The sequence below is a fragment of the Lynx canadensis genome, chromosome C2 (genome assembly GCF_007474595.2).
Source record: "Lynx canadensis isolate LIC74 chromosome C2, mLynCan4.pri.v2, whole genome shotgun sequence".
NCBI lineage: Eukaryota > Metazoa > Chordata > Mammalia > Carnivora > Felidae > Lynx > Lynx canadensis.
The window spans coordinates 19865624-19886149 of record NC_044311.2 but is presented as its reverse complement, the minus strand read 5'-3'; the positions used below and the strand labels follow the sequence as shown (position 1 = coordinate 19886149).

The following is a 20526-nucleotide window of genomic DNA, read 5'->3' as shown; positions in this document are numbered from 1 at the left end:
AAAATTATTTAAGGGATTTCCAAAGGGCTACTTAAAAACTCACATAGAATGTCAGACATTTATTTTGCCATGAGATTACATTCCACAACTCCCCAACTACCCCATGTACAATGGCTTCCTCAGTTTTGAACAATTTCCTAAGACTCTTATGAAAGCAATTTTAGGAACCTATAGATTCTCAGCAAAACAGGAATCACTGGCAGATAGTTGTGAAAGCCCAGAATCAAAACAGTTCATCAGATGATCAGGAAAGAAACTCTGTCTCGTCAGCTAAGAAATGTAGTTGCTACTGGGGCAAGGGCAAATGTGACACCACTTCCATTCTACATCCTTCTTGTTCCCAGTGCTACAGTCAGTATAAGATGGGACTGGTAAGGAATGAACAGACAAAAACAGGATACATGAGAACCACAGAATTTTAGAATCAGCAGAAGCCTTAGAGTTTCTTTCATTTAACGATGGTTGTAAAGATATGCCATAACACACGATATTATTACATGACCTGCACATACCTTCTACATCCCTCTATTCACCTCAGGCAGGCACCAGTAGGCTTTCCAGCAACCTCCGGTCAGCCCTATGTCCCCACCATGACATCCCTAAAGTGACAAATGCCTACACTGGCTTTGAGAAGAGATTTCAAAACCATATTACTAAAAAAGAAGCAATGTTAGTTGAAGCTCCTTAATGAAGAACATTCTAAGATATATTCTTAAATAAAAATAGCAACATGCAGAACACTAAACAAAAATGCTAATGCATAACAGGTGTGCTAGTTTGAAATCAAGTTCCATTCCCTGTACAATACATCTGGCCATTTCATATTTTGAAACCTTCAAGAGTTTTTAACGGTTATGTACTATTCCAGAGCATAGATTTGCCATCATCATTTGTCTGGTAATCATTATATATATTTTTGTGGGCCCTTATAATTTTGTCCTTCGTATAAATTCCTAAAAGAAAAACATCAACGTCAGCACACGTATTTCCCATCTGTCTTCCACAAATGTTCCAACAGCAAAAGTGTATGAAAACCCATTTCCTTGCACCTTTCCAAAACGTTGTTTGTGTATGCGTTCATATGTACAAACCAAAATCTAAGTTAACAAATGACCACTCATACTTCGGTTTGCATTTCTCCAATATTACTGAGTCTAAACATCTTTCATGTATGTGAATACTGACTCTATTTGTCTTTCACAAATCATACATTACCTACTTTTCTAAGCGAGTAATTTGATTTTTCCCCTCTGATTCATAAGATGCTTTCATACGTTACAAGACACCGATTTTGTCACATTTTGCAAATTATGCAAAATTTTGGTCGTTTTGTACTTTGAATATATAATTTGAAATAGGGATCCAACTCTGCCTCCCAGAGTATTATTTGTCCATATTCCATTTCCTAAAACTCTTATGTGTTCTTTTTAATAGCTTCATCCACCATATTCTAAAGTCTAAAAATTTCTAGTTTTTTTTATTCATCTGCACAGTTCTCTCTAAATTTATAATTCATTTTAATTTTTTCCTTCTTTCTTCCTTCCGTCTGCCTTTTTTCTTTCTCCCTCCTTCCTTTGTTTTCTTTCTTCTTCCTTCCCTCTTTCCCCTTAATTTTCTGCTGTTTGTGTACTACTTCATCCCATCTTTATCTTTTTTCTTCTTTTATTTCCTCCCTGATGTTTCTGAAAGAAATTAGCTAATAACTCTGGGTGTTTTTCTTGATGTTCCTGTTGATGTTCCAGATCTGGGCAAAGCACATACAATTTTGCTAACACATCAACCGTATCTGACAGTTACACCAAACTAAAGACCTAATGTCAATCCCCAGTGAAGAGGCTGGGCAGAGGGAAGAAAGAAAAAAAAAAAAACAGAATATAAATAAGTTTGTTTCTGACAAAGGTCCATCCATACTACATGTATGACCATGACAAGTTGAACTACGTCTCAGTAGTTATATGTGCTCAGTATATATTTAGTCACTGCCTTCAAATTATTATTATTTTGATGATTTTAGCTTTTGAGACTATTTCATTATTTTTGGTTAATGAAATCCCCTGCTCCTTCTATACCCTTACTCTTCTTTGTCAAAATAGTCTTAACTATTTTATCTCCTTGCAAAATAAATTTATTTTGCAAAGCTTCCTCCAAAACTCATTAAAATATTCATTGTGATTATGTTAAAAATGTACATTGATTTGGAGAAAAATGTTACACATACTGTTACATAACATTTAATATCAAGACTTATTTGCTTCCTCTTTAAGTTTTTTGTTTATTTTTAATCATTTGGGTCCTACATATTTCTTGATAATCTTACTTCAAGGTACATCAATTAAGAATAAATTATTAAACAGAATAATTTTCTACTCAATTTTATATTCTACCATATGTAAATATTTATAGCGTCCCTGTATAGCTACTATAATTGAATACCTTGCTGAACTTTATTGCCAATAAATTTTAGTTGATTAAGTACATTTTCAAATAGTGATAGCTTTATATGATTCATTACAATAGTTAAAATTATTACACCTCTTTACTGTCGTTTGGCATTACCAATAACCTTCTGAGCTGCTTTAAACATAGTGGAGTTTGTGATAATGGATATCTTTACTTCTTTTCCACTTTATAAAAAATATATTGTTTTGAATGATGTGTTGTTTTATAAAAGATTTCATAATATTGAAAAACTTTTGCATTCTAAAGATTAACCTACTCATTTGTGCAGTTATTCTTTCAATATGCAAAAATTCAATTTAAACATTTTATTTATGTAAAATTACATTTTTCATATGTGAAATTAGGAACTTCCTTTCCTCCATTCTTTTTCTCTAATTTTATATTCTAATCATGCTGGGTTCATAAAATCAATTGAGAATCGGTTAATCTTCACACAAGATAATCAAATACTCGGTTGTGCTCTATTATTTCCCTGAGGAAAGTGAATATTCTCCTCTTAATTGTCATCTTTACCTTTTTTCCTGAGAGCTGGGTGATTTCTTAATGTTGGTTTCTGCAATAGACTGAATCGTGTATTCATCCAAAATTTATATTCTGAAATTCTAACACCCAATGTCATGGTATTAGGAAAGAGTTTAGGGGAGGTAATTAGGTCATTAGAGTAGAGCCCTCCTAAATGGGATTAGTGTCCTCATATAAAGAGACTCAGAAGTCCCCCTTCACCCCTTGAGTCATGTAAGATTACAGAGAGAAGACATCTATCTATGAACCAGGAGGCAGGCTTCACAGACACCTACTCTGACAGCACCTTGATCTTGGACTTCACAGCCTCCAGGACTATGAGAAATAAGTATTTGTTAAGTCAGTCTATGGTATTCATGTTAGAGCAACCCAAATTATTAAGACAGTATCTAATTAATAACTCTGCAATATCTAATATACTTTCTGTCACCTCCATTATCTTCTAATTTAATCACTTGATAAGTTACAATATGCTTGTTTTTGTTTTTGTTTTCCAAGACGACTATATAGGAAGTTTTTCCTTTGAGCCCTAATACATATATAGAACTTTGTTTCTCACTGCTGCTCTAATATATAAAATGCTGTATATGTGGATCATTATATTTTAATCTCACATTTCTCTAAATATTTTTCCAAGGTAGTATGGAATTAAGTATCGTACAGAAGTTCAAGACCTTATATCTATTAATAGATGAACAGACTATATGCTTTAATTTTGATGTATGGAGGATGGCACTTTATTATCTAGCACTGGAACTATTATGAAGCAGTATATGAGAAATTCTGTAGACTTCTATTGAAAGTAACATGTCCACAAGAGTGTCAAAATGAAAAATTTAGATTTATCTAGAGTTTTACATGGCCAACTTAAAGATCTAAAGGCTTCAAGAGGTAAGGTAAGGGATGAGATACAAGTGTAATAGTGGCATGGAGTTTTATTTCCATAACAAATGGTTTTGTTTTCTGTACGTGATTGTTAGAAATTACAAAGGATGTGCTACAATCTCATTCTTTTCCTGGTAGTTTTTGCTGTTGATTCCCTGCTCAACTTCCATTACCTGCTGGGATGAAAATTCTCTAGTAACAATAAAAGCAAAAGATGATTCTAAGCTGTAGCCACTGAAATTTTTCCAGTTACAGATCTCCAAGAGAATGCATTTTTGTATTTTCCTCATCTTGGGTTAATGTTTTTACTTTTGTTTTCCCCTCAGTCATGATGTCAATGAGTTAAATAACATAAGTAAACTGTATGATTTATTATCTCTAGTGAATTAATGTTACCTGGAGAAGCAGTCAGTTAGTAGTACCAAGTGGTTTTCTTCAATATGTATGCTAAACTTTATTCTTTTTTTTGGGGGGGGGGAGGGGAGAGAAAGCACATGTGTAGGGGTGGGGGTGGGAGTGGGGGAAGCAAAGGGAGGGAGAGAGAGAGAATCCCAAGCAGGCTCCATGCTCAGCATGAAGCCCAACAGGGGGGGTCAATCCCAGAACCCTGGGATCATGACCTGAGCTGAAATCAAGAGTCAGACACTCGGGGCGCCTGGGTGGCGCAGTCGGTTAAGTGTCCGACTTCAGCCAGGTCACGATCTCGCGGTCCGTGAGTTCGAGCCCCGCGTCGGGCTCTGGGCTGATGGCTCAGAGCCTGGAGCCTGTTTCCGATTCTGTGTCTCCCTCTCTCTCTGCCCCTCCCCCGTTCATGTTCTGTCTCTCTCTGTCCCAAAAATAAATAAACGTTGAAAAAAAAAAATTTAAAAAAAAAAAAAAAAAAAAAAGAGTCAGACACTCAACTGACTGAGCCACCCAGGTGCCCCAAACTTTACTCTTTTACAGACTATACAAATACCATGTTATTATTTGTACATTATAAATGCCTCCAAAAACCTTCTACCAGAAATCCCTCAAACTTGATCATAGTTATGATCTTCATTTGCATGTGTCATTTTAATTTTGTTGCTTTGGAGAGCAAGCCCCAGTGTTAGGGCAACCTGGCATCAGAAATATATCTGATCTTTTTGACTTTCAATTAAACTGTATGTCCTCAGCTCACCACTAATTAATTAGTGGTCACATGAATTCCTAATTTAGTCTTTCTCCGTAAGATTTTAATAAATTATACATCTCCCTTTTAATTTAGAAAGTTCAAACATTCTCTTTCTATTAACCAAATTTTGTACTTTTTTTTTCTGAGCCAATGCAATGGAGTTCTCTTTGGTCAATGATGCCCTCTCAGTAATTGTTCTTATAAGCTAATTGTGGCAGTGTCCATGGTTATACCTAGTTTAACACTTAGGAACCTGGAGTTAGTTCCACAGTGGTATTCATATATTTGATGCAATACTTCTTTTTTTTTCCAAATGAATTCCCCCTGATGTTCCATAGCCTCACTTGCCCATGTTGGATGCATTGTGGTCTCCAGACCACAAGAATCAACTTCAGCACCAGCATCACCTGGCACCTTTCTGCAAATAAAAATTCATGGGCCCCACTCCAGGACTACTGAATCAGAAACCCTGGGAAGGGGTACCCAGCAATCTTAAGAGTTCAGCTATAAAATTCTGACATATTTGTTTATTTATCTATATTACATTTGGGGTTAACATTTTTTTCTCCAGATATTGGTATTTCTATCCTTCCCTAGACTGTAGCACTTGTTCATACCGTTCCTCCTAATTATATTCTCTTGGGGATTTGGTAGAGAAATGTTGGATACACACACCGAAGATCCCTTGAGGTCACTCTAAAGATCACCTTGATGCAGCATTATGTACTTCTATTGCGTAGGTATAAGAAAAAATTATGGCAGGTTCTAAGAGGAGGCAGACACAGTTTTAGCTTTCCCACAACATTCCTATTAGTGCCTCTTTGTACAGTTTCTCTCCTTGATAAGTCTCTAGTATTAAATGACATATTTATCCTATTTGCTAACAGGATCTCTCCTGATAGGAATGGTGTGCCTGTGGATCCATTCCTTATTCTATTAACATAAATATATGGGGTGCCTGGGTGGCTCAGTTGGTTGAGTGTCCGACTTGGGTTCAGGTCATAATCTCACAGGTAGTGAGTTCGAGCCCCATATGGGAATCTGAGCTGCTTTGGATTCTGTGTCTCCATCTCTGCCCCTTCCCCACTTGCGCTTGGTCTCTCTCTCTCTCTCTCATACATAAGTATTACATATATATATATATATATATATATATATATATATATATAAAATAATATATATAATAATATATAAACATATATATGCCCTAAGAGTATATAAATAAAAGCATATATATGAAAAAATACATATGGAAAAGTACATATATATGTATATATATGTTTATGTGTGTATATACAGATTACATTCCATTTCTTTTCATTTTCCATTTCCAATTTATTTTCATTTCCTCATGATCTTAACTGGCTACCTAAATGGATACAATGATTTATGATTTTAAGACTAAAATTAATAAAATAAAAAAGACAACATGAAATTCAAGGTCAGAGAGCAGGATGTGGCTACTGATGCTGACAGTTACCAGCTGTGTGTTGATGGGTGAACTACTTAACATCTCTTAGCCTCTACTTTCTCAATTGAGAAAAACAATGATACAAAATTCTAGATTGTTGCGAGAATGCAAAATAAATAAGTAAGACATCAAGACTGATTAGGAATCCAATGCATTTGGCTCTTACTAAGCAATAAAGCAATAAGTTACTAAGCAATACATCTTTAATCTGTGACCACTATTAGATATCCTTTGGCTTATAAAAAGCATTCAACAAATAAGTCCAAAGGAGTGGGAAAATTAGATACCTGGTTTCAATTATAGGACCAGAGGAATAACCACCTATCTTCGTCTATCTATTCATATGCACAATCACATACATCTTTCACTATAGAACAATAATTGGTTTCAAAATGTTTGCTTATGGCCCATTAATTTCTATTATTAGTGGGAAAGCTCCAGTATTCCTATTAATGGAAAAGTCATCGTGCTGGTAATAACAGTAACATGTGTTTGAAATTACATATCATAGGTAACAATAAATTCCTTCTCTACACATGAATAATAAACTATAAAAATTCCGAAACTAAGCTTGGCAGTCTTTCAGAGGCTGGATAAATTATACTTAAGTACTATTTAGAACATTCCCAATATGTTTGGGTGTAATGTTTACACACAATCAAGGCGATCTTCAAGGAAAAAAGCTTGAATTTTGATGCAAGCACATGGGATATAGAGCAGGCTACCCACATTCACACACTAGGAAGAGAAACTGATTAGTCTATGTTACATGCGTTCAAACCCTGTGATCTGCCTCCAGGCCCCATAAGATAAATGCATCGAATAAAATAAATAAAAATAAGTCCCTGCAAAGTAAAACTAGACAAAGATTATTGTGTATGAATCAAACTGCCAAAGAGTCACAATAAGAACACTCACAGAGAGCACTTCAACCTTCATGAATGAAGTTTCTGTCATGCGTGGGAGGATGCCAGAGCTGAACCAGGTGAAGGGAATGTACCTGAACCTTTGGTTGGTAGAAAAAGATAAACATACAAGAAAACGCACCACGTTTTTTTATTACTTTGTCTACACATCACACAATCTGACCTCTGGTGTCTCAGGCCCATATTTAACAACTTTTCATCTAACAATTTCTGCCACTCCCTCAGCAACCGCTAAAAGCCATAACCTTTGGAGGATATAATTGGAGAAAGCTACCACTCCTAGCTCATGGTCTCTCCCAAATGGGTTTCTGATTAAGGGGTACAAAGTCTTTGAAGGAGACTGACCTTTAGAAGATGGAAAAAGAAATGGGGCAAAGTGCATAAGAATATTCAGGGCCAAGGAGAAGAAAAGAATCAACAAAGTGTCATGGTAACCAATGTCAAATCCAGATGTCATATTTGCAGGCCTGGGGAAAGAGTACAAATGGAGGCTCACATGCCATATATCTAAATACCTAAACATTTAAAGGCTGCAAATCAAGTCGATGTCGTATGTGTTAGGCTTTTTTGTTATGAGGTCAACCGCTTCGGGTAATTTCTATTTCATCATCTATTGCTATGAACTACTCCGAGCACTTATGGGTCTCAAACCACAGTGTTTCCTATTTGCTCAGGATTCTGCAATTTGGGCAGTGCTTGGTGCAGACAGCCTGTCACCGTTTCTTGTGGCATCAGCCAGGATGGTACAAATGGCTAGGGATGGCAAAAATGACTCCGCTAGCATCACTGGCTTGACTCCCTTCCTGCTGCTGGATAGTGCCTCAGTTGCTGTGTGAGTTGGGTCCTCCGGGAAGAAGATACAGAGATGGAGTTAGGATTGCCAGTAGTTTTCGGGGGTGTGGGGTGGACGGATGCCTGAGAAAGTTAAAACAGGGAGCATGCCTTTATGCCATGATGCAGATGTGGCACCTATAAAATGGAAGGAGGCAGGAAACTGAATCCAGCAGGGAGACTTCAGTGCGGATGGCAAAGCCTCAGTCAACCCATTGTAGGGCTCCATAGCACACACTGTCATGCTGAGCAGGGGGCAGACCCTGGTGTCCCCGTCCTGCCCAGGTGGAGTCTGGGGGCTGGCTGAGAAAAGCATGGCCCCAGCTTGAATGCTGAGGTAGAGCCTGAAGGAGCACCAGCCGACAGCTCTCAGCTAACTGCACTCCCTGCTGAAAGGAACGAACCTTCTCAAAGGACATGCACCTCCGTGAGTGCCACAGGAGTCTGAGCTCCCTCCCAGGAAAACGATCTCAGGCATGGTGTATGGCATCTCCCAAAGGCCACTTCTGCTATCCTCTACTGGTGAAAGCAAGCCAAAGGGCCAACCCAGATTTAAGGGGAGGAGATTATACAAGAATGTAAATACCAGAACACATAGTTCAATGACAGTCTCCAAAGTAACCATCCAGACTGGAAGCACTGACGGGCCCGTCCTCACATTTGCGCGTCCTGCGGCGCCAGTATTCATTGGAGCCCTCATGCCTCCTAATTATTTTAGGTTATTGATTAAAGTAGTTAACTATTAAGATATATTCTCCTATCTTGACAAATATAATCTCCTAAGGACCTGAAGGACCAGGCTCAAAATCAGAATTCTCATATTTCTCAGGTCTTCACATTAGAACGTGAGACTAACTGGTTTCTAATCCTCTGCTCCCAGCCTGGGATCATCCGCCTTTTCTGCCAGCCCCAGCCCCTCTAGTAAGGCCTATCGCACATGCGTCTAGACACCCCAGATAACACGTCCCAGATCCATTCACATCGCCAACCCTTCCCTTCCTTCACTTGAGAAAAGCTGACTTTTGACCAGATCTCTGTCTGGCCCAGTCTGCCGCTGGGAAGATGGCCTAAGGTAGAGGCTCCGACAGGCCCTAGAAGAATCCAGGATTCTGCCTACCCAGAACAAAGTCTAAAGGGAAAGACGTGGGCTATAAAACAGCAAGCTCATTGATCTGCAAATGTCTTACCTTACGGAAGTAGGGGGCACTGCCAGAGGAGGGCTCTGCAGAAGGCAAAGCCCAGAGCAGAAATCCTCTTTATCTGGGCAATACTGGCTGATGAACTGGGAAGTGTCAAGAGGAGCAGAATACTGGGGGACTTCACGTTCCCCATCGCCTATTCACAGCCCTCTCTGAAATGGCCTAAAGTAAACACATATGGGAGAACGTACATATACAATACAATGGGGTACAAATACAATGGGGTATTTTCTTACATACTATAGAAAAGCTTATGAATGTATTTAAAAATATGTATGATATATAAAAATATAAATATTAAAATGAATGGCCATGGCTATCTGTACTGATCTAGAAGCACATGACACAAGATTACATTTCTTTTTTTCTTTTTTTTTTTTTTAACGTTCATTTATTTTTGAGACAGAGAGAGATAGAGCACGAACGAGGGAGGGGCAGAGAGAGAGGGAGACACAGAATCGGAAGCAGGCTCCAGGCTCTGAGCCATCAGCCCAGAGCCCCACGCGGGGCTCGAACTCACGGACCGCGAGATCATGACCTGAGCTGAAGTCGAACGCTTAACCGACTGAGCCACCCAGGCGCCCCAACAAGATTACATTTCAAAAGCATGTTTAACATGCAATGTATATTTTTGCCTAATATTTAAAGATAGTGAAATAAACCAAAAACCAACGTAAGCATCTATAAATACATTTCCATAGCTTGGAGAACACAGGAGTAAATGTGACCAACCTGTTAACACAGATCACATTTAGGATCAACAGAGGGTACAGAATAGGATTGAAAAGGGACTTTCTGAGGTTCTTTTCATGTGTGTCTCTATCGTTTTTACTTATTAAAATAGGTAGACACTTTTCCATGTTTTACAAAATTAAATCAAATAATTTAAAGTGAAGGTAAATGGAAGCTATTAAAGGTAGAATTTTTTAAAGGGTTGTTAAGAATTTCAAAAGACACACAGCAGTCAAAGAGAATAAAAATGTAGGAAAGGTCATCAGATTTGGTGACTTAAAGGTCATTGTACAGTGTGCCATTTAAACGGAATAGTAGAGGACAAAATTGACAGAGGTTTAAACAGCAAGTGGAGAGAAGAGGGGAAAAAGCATTTGTGACCACTGATGGCCCTCTCTTCTCTTAGCAGGCTACATCAGTGTCCCTCAAGCTGAATTCTGTAAATAGTGTTAACAGGCAGGCCTAAAATTAAAAAATAAATACAAAACAAAAAGATTCTGAATGATTGCATTTCTATTTCAACGACTCAATTTCCACTGTATCAAAAGAGCAAACAGCTCTGAGGAACAGTAAATAAATTGCTCGACTTTATTTAAAAGTTTCCTGAGCATACTTGGGCATGGACTTATGATCTTTCATTTTATTTTTCCACCAATCCCACACAATTATAACCATATTATGATAGACAGTTATATATATATATATATATATATATATATATATATATATATATAAGAACTACAACATTCTTCTGATTCCACTTAAATTTAGGACAACATGATTTGGCAGAGGGGACAATGTCAGAGCCAAGGCGCTTTTATGATTAAAACATATTATAGAGCAGTTTCCACCATAATTCAAATTTTATGAGCTTGTGTCAGGAGGAGAATATGCTTCTATCAATAATGAACTAGCATCTCTTCTCAAATTGCTTTCAGGGTTCACTGGGTCTGTGGAAATTAAAGAGGCTGATGGTGATTTTAATAACCAATAAAATGACTAACATCTATGCAAGTTTGTAGTGGAAATGACTATCTGTTCTTTTAAGATTATAATTTATATAAGGATTACAATTCAGACTATAGCCACAATAACGGACCAAATAAAAGCAAAATTGAAGAAGTCCACTCTCAAAATAACTCTTTATTTCATGACTTTACTGTAGACGCTGAATAACTCAAATGCTAAGAATATTTTTTATTTGAAGAAGGATTATGCTACAGACATGGAACAGAGGAATATGTATGAGTAACAAGAAAAAAAACCTTAATTTGAAAAACAGCAAAATATTCTCTAAACATACCAATGAAACAAATAACTTCTTTTTTTGGTATAAAAAAGTTCGGACATATAAAAAAGAAAAAAAAAGTCTCTGGACTTAACAAACTTAAGAAGTGAAATACAGAAAATATAGATAAATCCTCTACCCTAACTCACTGCTCACCCTTATCCCCAGAGGATACCATTATTATGAATTTAGGGTTTGTCAATTTCAAGTTACTATATATGAACTTGGCATTATACACAAATATGCATTATTTTGCAAAATACACCAGTGTTTTGCATATTTTAAAACTTATAGAACAGGTATTATTTGGCATGTATTCTCTGCAATTTACTTTTCTTCTATATTGTGTTGAGATTGTTATATGTGCCAACTGCATGTATGTTTTCTTCACTGGTTTCACTCGTGTATAAAACTTATTTACCCAGAGTTTACACTTTATTATTTATTCATTCTCCTATTCATTAACACATTGTTTCCATGTTTACACTTTGCAAACGACACTGATATGAACATTCTTACTCATGTCTCCTCATGCACATAGCAGAGTTTTTCTAAACTGTCCAATTGCATTCACACTTCCAGAATGTATGAATGCAGATTTTCTTTTTTTTTTTTTTTTTTAATTTTTTTCTAACGTTTATTTATTTTTGAGACAGAGAGAGACAGAGCATGAACGGGGGAGGGTCAGAGAGAGAGGGAGACACAGAATCAGAAACAGGCTCCAGGCTCTGAGCTGTCAGCACAGAGCCGGATGCGGGGCTCGAACTCATAGACCGTGAGATCATGACCTGAGCCGAAGTCGGACGCTTAACCGACCAAGCCACCCAGGCGCCCCTGAATGCAGATTTTCAATTTTACTATCTCTTGACAAATTTATCCCCAAAATTGCTATACCAATTTTCACTATCACCAGCTCTCTGGGAGATACTCTGCTGCTCCTTACCAAAAACTTAATATTGCCATGGTTGTAAAACTTTAGTTTCTGAATGCTGTAAGCTGAGTTTAAATTGTACTTCTATCAATCAGTAGTAAAATTCCACATATATAATAGGATTATACATATGTGTGTGTGTGTGTGTGTGTATTCAGAACAAAATGTTCAATTCAGACAGAACACCTCTGTTGGGTTTTTAATTGGATTACAATGAATTTTTACATTAATTTGGACAGAATTAAGATCTTCAGAGTTTTAGACATTGTACCCTTGCACACAGATCTCTGCCTCTCTAAATTTCTAATACCTTTCCAAATACCTTATTTTTTCCAAAAGTCCTCAGGTTTTTAAATTAAATTTCTTAGTCACCTAATATTTTTTCTTTTTATTTGAAATGGTAGTATACTTTTGTCTTATTTCTCTAAGTAAGGATACTAATAAACAGCCTTAGAGTAGCTATGACAGAAAATTTTCTTCTATTCTTAGCTTTAGAAGAGTTTTAATTATGAAAAGGTGTAAAAGTTTAATTCTCTAATTTCCAAATTTGAAAGGTAACCATTTATCTTTTCTTTTTAATTTTTTTTAATGTTTACTTATTTTTGAGAGAGAGAGAGAGAGACAGAGAGAGAGAGAGAGAGACAGAGAGACAGAGAGACAGACACAGCATGAGCAGAGAGGGGCAGAGAGAGGAGGAGACACAGAATCAGAAGCAGGGTCCAGACTCTGAGCTGTCAGCACAGAGCCCGAAGCAGGGCTCGAACCCACAGACCATGTGATCATGACCTGAGCTGAAGTCAGACAGTCAACAGACTGAGCCACCCAGGCACCCCTAACATTGCTAACTTAAATGTATCGTGACAAGACATGATCAGCGCTTACCAATTCTTTGATTGTTGCCAGGATTTACGCCCCCCGCCCCCCAACTCTCCATTATCTTCTAAGTAGTAATAAGATTCTTGGCCACACATGTTGTTGCTGAGGGAGAAGGCCACTTTCTCCAGCCTCCCTTGCCACACATGCAGTCTGTCAGTAGACTAGTTTATATGAACACTCAGTAGGATTTTTCACCTTGCACATGCTCTGGCTTTTGTTCCCTGCCCAGTTCCCTTCTATACATATATCACTCACCACCTGGTATCTGCTTGTGTGACCAGGACAGCTGTGAAATATAGAACTCTTTCACTTATCTTGACTCATTCCTTTTTCGTTTATAAGGATTTTTCTTTGACTTTTGTCAGGATTGAAATTATATTATATGCATTTAAAGTGATTTTTTAAATTTTTTAATGTTTCTTTATTTTTGAGAGAGAGAGTGAGAAAAAGTGCGAGCAGGGGAGGGGCAGAGAGACAGGGAGACACAGAATCCGAAGCAGGCTTGAGGCTCTGAGCTGTGAGCACACGGCCCGATGTGGGGCTCGAACTCATGAACTGCTGGATCACAAACTGAGCCGAAGTTAGACAATTAACCAACTGAGCCACCCAGGCACCCCATAAAGTGATTGTTAAAGCATAGTCTAGGCTGTATTTTTAGCTTTTCTCTCCCAGAAGAGTTTATAGTTTACCTACTAAATCATATTTCTGTAATTAAAGCCAAACCATTGATTTTTATCTTTTTATGTTGTATATAAATTGATGGTTTCAATGTAGAAAATCATAAAACCTCAATTAATAAATGTTTTCTTCTTTCCAGTTTCTTTGCCACCTATTTCTATTTCCTTTTTGTTGCATAGGTCTTCAAGTAAAATTTTCAATAAAAATGCTAAGAGGAGGCCTTTATCTTTTTCTCAAATTAAAGTCCCTATCAGTATATTTTCCTATTGTAACTTTTTATCAGAAATGTGTTTTGAAAGTAACAAGTTATACTTTGTGATTAAAGATTTATTTAAAAAGTCAAATTCTTTTTTATGATTTACATACTACTGAATTCAAATTACTTGCATTTTACTTAAGGTTCTTGAGTACCTATATTTTAGCTGACACTGATGTGCAGTTTTCTTTTGTGCTTATTCTCTGCTATTAATTTCAGTGCTGTGTGGACACTGTAAAGCACACTGAAGACTTGTGCTGCTCTGTGCCAGAATATTATAACAAATAATCTTTAAATCCATCTGAGGCCAAAGCCTTCATGGAGATAATTCTTTGATGAATTTTTAGTATCCTTCATGGTTCATGATATAATCACACTTACCATTTCTTCTAGAACCAATTTTGATAATTTATCTTTCCCTGAACATTGATTACCATGAGATTTCCAACTATACCAAATATGCCCTTTCAAAATTTTTTCATATGAATGGCCAAAATATTTTCTTATTGCTGTTTTGAATATCTCCTATTCTCTTCCTTACATGGGTAGGCATGTAAGAACTATTTTTGATTTTTAAGCAGCCAGATATTTTATCATTGTTACTTTTTGCTTCCCTGTATTTCAGTTAATATCTGCTTCAATAATCATCTAATTTAAGTCCTCTATGTTTGACTAAAATCATTAGTTCATTTATTTATTTCTTATTATAATGAGAATGCTGAGTCCTCAATACAGTACTATTTCTCCTTCTCGATAGTGCTAATTTTGCTTGTTTTACATTCAATAACGATTTTCATTTCACTTTTGCAGTTTAATCTCCAAATATCCTCCTTATCTCATCTAGTTCTTGTTTACCTTCAGCTTTCATCTTAGGCGGCTTTCTCTTTTTTTATCACTTTATTCTTTGTAATTTCTTTTTTCATGAATTATGGTTTATCAGATTTTGTTGAAAACACAATGCAGATGTTTTCTAAATGTATATATAATTATTTTTTTCTCCTAAACTGTGCTTTTATGTATCTGCTCCTAGAGTATTATGTTATTCTTGTTGTTTCAGAGAATTTCTCATAGGTTCTAGGGTTTTTTATCTTTCTTTTCTTTTTTCTTTAAATTTATTCGTTCTTGTATGAAGATGGTTCCTAACTGTAGTTGGTTTACCAACTTTATGAGATCATAGTACAGTAACAAACAACCTCAAAATCTGCGGCTTCAAGCAACATGAGTTGACTTCTTGCTCAGATGACACGCTCAAGTGACAGCTCTGCTTCAGGTCATTATGCAGAACCTGTGAGTGATGAAGCCTCCACCTTGTGGAGTAAGTATCACGTCCTCTGAGCACAGGATAGAGATGACAGTGAATAAACACACCAGCTCTTGAAAACTCGTACCCAGGAGTGTTCCCTGTCACTGCTGCTCATACATCACTGACCTAAACATGGCCACATCTAACTTCAGAAAGTCTTAGTAATGCATTTCTGTCATAAAGATTGAAGTCAAGAATTTTTTAAGGTTAAAATAAAGATTTTTAGCTGTTAGCTATTTCTTTTAGTAGTTAAGGGCAGATTCTTCCCCCACTATTTTTTAAAGTCTACAGTTGATTCCCTTGTAAGAAAAAAAAAAAAAAGTAGGGCAAGGAAACTTTAACACTCACCATTCCTATTTTCTCCTTTGGAATTCAAGGTATTCTTAGTGGTGAGGATGAAGGTGTGGATGAATTGCCCTGGGATACTTCATTAAGGAAATGATAAACGATGTTTAAAGCAATTTTATATTAGCAGCAAAATTAAGCAGAAGGTACAGAGATTTTCCATTAACCATCTGCTTCCACCCAAGCATGGCCTCCCTCATTTATCAACACCAAGTGGTGCACTTATCACCATCAATGAACCTACAGTGACACATCATAAATACTCGAGTCCACAGTTAACCTTAGGGTTCACTCTTAGTGTTGTACATTCAAGAGTTTAGACAAATGCATGATGCTATACATCCATTGTTATAGTATCATACAGCTCTTTTTCACTGCCCTGAAAGTCCTCTGTGTTATGCCTATTCATCGCTTCGTGCCCCCTTCCAACCCCCGATCTTTTTACTGCTTCCAAAGTTTTGTCTTTTTCCAGAATGTCATATAGTTGGAACCATGCATTATGTAGCCTTTCCAGATTGGCTTCTTTCACATAGTAATATGCCTTTAAGGTTTCTCCAAGTCTTTTCAGGGCTTGATAGCTCATTTATTTTTAGCACTGAATAATATTCCATTGTCTGGATGTACTACAGCTATTTATTTACCCATTCATCTACTAAAGGATATTCTGGTTGCTTCCAAGGTTTGGCAATTGTGAATAAAGCTGCTATAAATATCACTGTACAAATTTTTGTGTGGAAATGAGTTTTCAAATCCTTCGGGTAGACACTGAGGAGCACAATTACAGGATCAAATAATAAGAGAACATGTAGTTCTATAAGAAACTGCCGAACTATCTAAGTGACTGCACCATTTTGCATTCCCACCAGCAATGAATCAGTGTCCTCGTTATTCCACATCCTTCTTAGCATTCAATGATGTCAGTGTTTGGGATTCTTACCATTCTAGTAAGTATATGGTAACATCTAATCATTGTCTTAATTTACATTCCCTGGTAACATGTTAATGTGGAGCTTCATCTCATACACTTATTTGCCATCTACATATCTTCTTCGGTGAAGTGTCACTGAAAGTCTTTGGTCTATTTTTAATTGGATTATATGTATTCTTATTGTTGAGTTTTAAGAGCTCTTGTATATTATGGGGAGCAGTCCTTCATCAGACAGGTCCTTTGCAAATATATTCCCCCAGTCTGTGCTTTGTCTTCTCATTCTCTTGACAATGTCGTTTGCAGAGCATAAATTTTCAATTTTAATGAAGTATAGCTCATCAATTATTTCTTTCATAGACTGTACCTTTCATGCTACATCTAAAAATCATAAGAAATTTTCATGTATATGAATTTGATAAGGGTGGCACAGATAAGTCCTTTTCAGTTTTCTGATGAGCAACACTTCTCAATCTCTCATCTATGGATACAAAGTGGTGTACACTTTTCTCCTTGTGGTTAAAAAAAAATGTTTCCTTTCTTCTGCCATCTGTTGTCCTGGTTTAGCACTTTGAGCACACTCTATTTGCAAAAGTTCCCTCAGGAGAATGGCATATTAGTATGTTGGTGCTCATACTCTTACTTACCAAGGCTGGTCTATCTACATATCTTTTGTTTTGTCTGTTCATTAATATTTCTAAGATAATGGAGAGGAAAATATGGTTCCATTAAATAACCAGTCTCAGAACCAAGTAAGAAGCTGCCTGTCTATATGCAGGAAGGAGGTGGAGGGTGCTGATACTGGGGCAGATCCAGAAACTGCTCCAGCAGGGGAGAGGGGTTAGCAGCTTCACTGCAGGGAAATCCTTTGCATGTGTGTATCCTTTGTATGGCTGCAATGTAAGTTGCATGGGCCGGATATATTTCAGACAGAGACACGGGATTTTCTAAGAACAGGTTGTAGGTATGAGGGAAGAATGGACTTCAGCAATATAAACTAGGCATACTAAATTTGTAGACATAGAAAAGTACAAGTTTACACATAAAGATAATGAGCTAAATGACAGATATTATATTTCAGAAGAATGGCCCATCTTCAAGGCATCTTCACGTTGAAAAGGGAAAAACGCAACTCCAGAATGACTACAAGGCTCTTTGAAGTGTTTAAGGAGATTCTGAGTAAATGAGCATTAGAGCTCCAGGGAGGTAAGGATGATATCTCATTGATGGCTCCATGGAAGAGATTGAATTTGAAAGTCCTATAAAAGAAATGAACCCTTTTGTTTCTCTAGAGCTTGGGGTTTCAACTTGGGGTAGAACCAAGATTTGTGAGCATGGGAGTTGAGCCCTGAAAAGTCGAACAGGGAAGTAAGTGAAAGACAACAGTAACTGCCTGAGGAAAGTCCTTCTGGGGTGAGGAGTGTGTTTCAAAAAGAGTCAGTTTAAGTCAAACAGAAGAAGAAAGAAAAGAATGAAGACGAGTCTGTTAATCACAGACTGAGGTCATTATGCAAAAAGCCTTCAATGCCACAATGAAGACATTAACCTTAATAAGGTAGGTAATAAAGAGGTTTTGATCACAGAATTGAAGTTTGGGAGCAAAACTGGACTATAGATAGAGATTTTGGAAAGCTTCAAGACCACAATGGTTGAAAGCCATCCATCTCTAGATGAGAATTGAAGGCATGGGAAAAGATGTGATTAATTGGAAAATATACAAGTACTGTGTATGTGTGTGTTGTCTGTGAGGACCTGTGTGCATGTGACATTTATCAAACCACACTGTGTAACACATGTAGTATTTTGGGGAACCTGTAACACAAATGGATTGCGGTAGACTCTTCAGCTCCTTATGGAATAGGGTATATGTGTTCGTGTGTGTGCTGACCTAGAGGTAAGAGGTAAGGTGTTGGCTTGTTCATTTTAAGGTCATATTTTTTCAACATGCTTAGAATTTATTCTGTTAAAAAAATCATTTTCTTAAGATAACATAAACTAGGCAAGTTTTAAGGCAAGTACACATGACATACATGCAAAGAAGAAATGCTGCTTATTTGCAGGCAATGTTAGTAACATCATCAAACTCAGAATATGTTGCTGAGGGGGAAATGATAAAAGAAAAATGAAGTATTTTAAAGCCAAATAAAATTAAAATTACCCCTAATTAAAAAAATAATGTTTATTTATTTTTGGAAGAGAAAGAGACACAGAGTGTAAGCAGGGAAGGGGCAGAGAGACAGGGAGACACAGAATCTTAAGCAGGCACCAGGCTCTGAGCTGTCAACACAGAGCCTGACACAGGGCTTGAACCCACCAACTATGAGATCATGACCTGAGGTGAAGTTGGACGCCTACCCGACTGAACCTCCCAGGTACCCTAAAATTACCCCTAATTTTTTTAAATAACTGAATCAGAATATTTTCAATGTATAATCAAATTCTATACTATACTTTAGGCCTCTTGAAAGTTCCACTTACCTTTTGGTCTAGAAAATACAGCATGAGTGTAGCACAGTTTAAAGCAGTGAAATAGTAATTAAAGAGCTCTGGTGATCTTCAGTTACTCCAATTTCCAAAACATTACAAATTATTTAAAGCACAAAGAAAATCTACTTTTAGATGCCAAAAACCCTAAAATTATTATTTTACCACCTTCTTACACCATACACAAAATAAATTCAAAATGGATAAAAGGCTTAAATGTGAAACTTGAAACCACAAAAATCCTAGAGAACACAGGCAGTAACCTCTTTGACATGGGCTGTAGCAACTTCTTACTAATGTGTTGCCTGAGGGGAGGAAACAAAACAAAAATGAACTATTGGGACTTCGTCAAAATAAAAAAGCTTCTGCACAGTGAAGGAATCAATAAACCCAAGACAGCCTACTAAATGGGAGAAGATACTTGCAAATGACAAAGCTGATAAAGTGTTAGCATACAAAATATACAAAGAACTCGTAATACTCAACACTCAAAAAGCAAATAACACAATTAAAAAATGGTCAGAAGACATGAATGGACAGTTTCCCTAAGAAGACATACAGATGGCCAATAGGCACATCACTTATCATCAGGGAAATCAAAACTATAAGGAGATATCACCTCAAGCCTGTCAGAATAGCTAAAAGCAACAACACAAAAAACAATAGTGTTGACGAGTATGTGGAGAAAGGGGAACCCTCCTGCACTATTGGAGGGAGGGCAAACTGATACAGCCACTCAGGAAAGCAGTATGGAAGTTCTTCAAGAAGTTAAAAATAGAACTACTCTATGACCCAACAATTGCACTACTGGGTATTTACCCAAAGAATACAAAAATACTAATTCAAAAAGATACATGCACCCCACTGTTTATACCAGCATTATCTAGGCAATATGGAAACCAATTAGCCAATTTATAGACTAGACAAATTATGTAAACAGCCCAAATGTCCATCAACTAATGAATGGATAAAGTGGTGTGTGTGTGTGTGTGTGTGTGTGTGTGTGTGTATATATAATATATATATATATATATATATATATATATATATATATGTAATGGAATATTACTCAGCCATAAAAAAGAATGAAATCTTGCCATTTGCAACAACATGGGTGGAGCTAGAGAGTATTATGCTAAGCGAAATAAAACAGGGAAAGCTAAATACCATTTGATTTAGCAAATGGTGGAATTTAAGAAACAAAACATGTGGAATTTAAGAAACAAAACAAACAGGCAAAGAAAAAAAGAGAGAGAGA

At 36.8% G+C, this 20526-nt stretch overlaps 1 long non-coding RNA gene across 1 annotated transcript in view; it reads right to left on the bottom strand.

Moving 5' to 3' along the window:
• Positions 1-206: 206 nt before the first annotated feature.
• The window catches only part of LOC115523576, a 339129-nt gene continuing 318809 nt past the window's right edge, over positions 207-20526 (bottom strand). Inside the window, exon 3 of the long non-coding RNA XR_003971784.1 lies at positions 207-368. This is a non-coding gene — a long non-coding RNA (uncharacterized LOC115523576). The remainder of the gene's footprint in view (positions 369-20526) is intronic.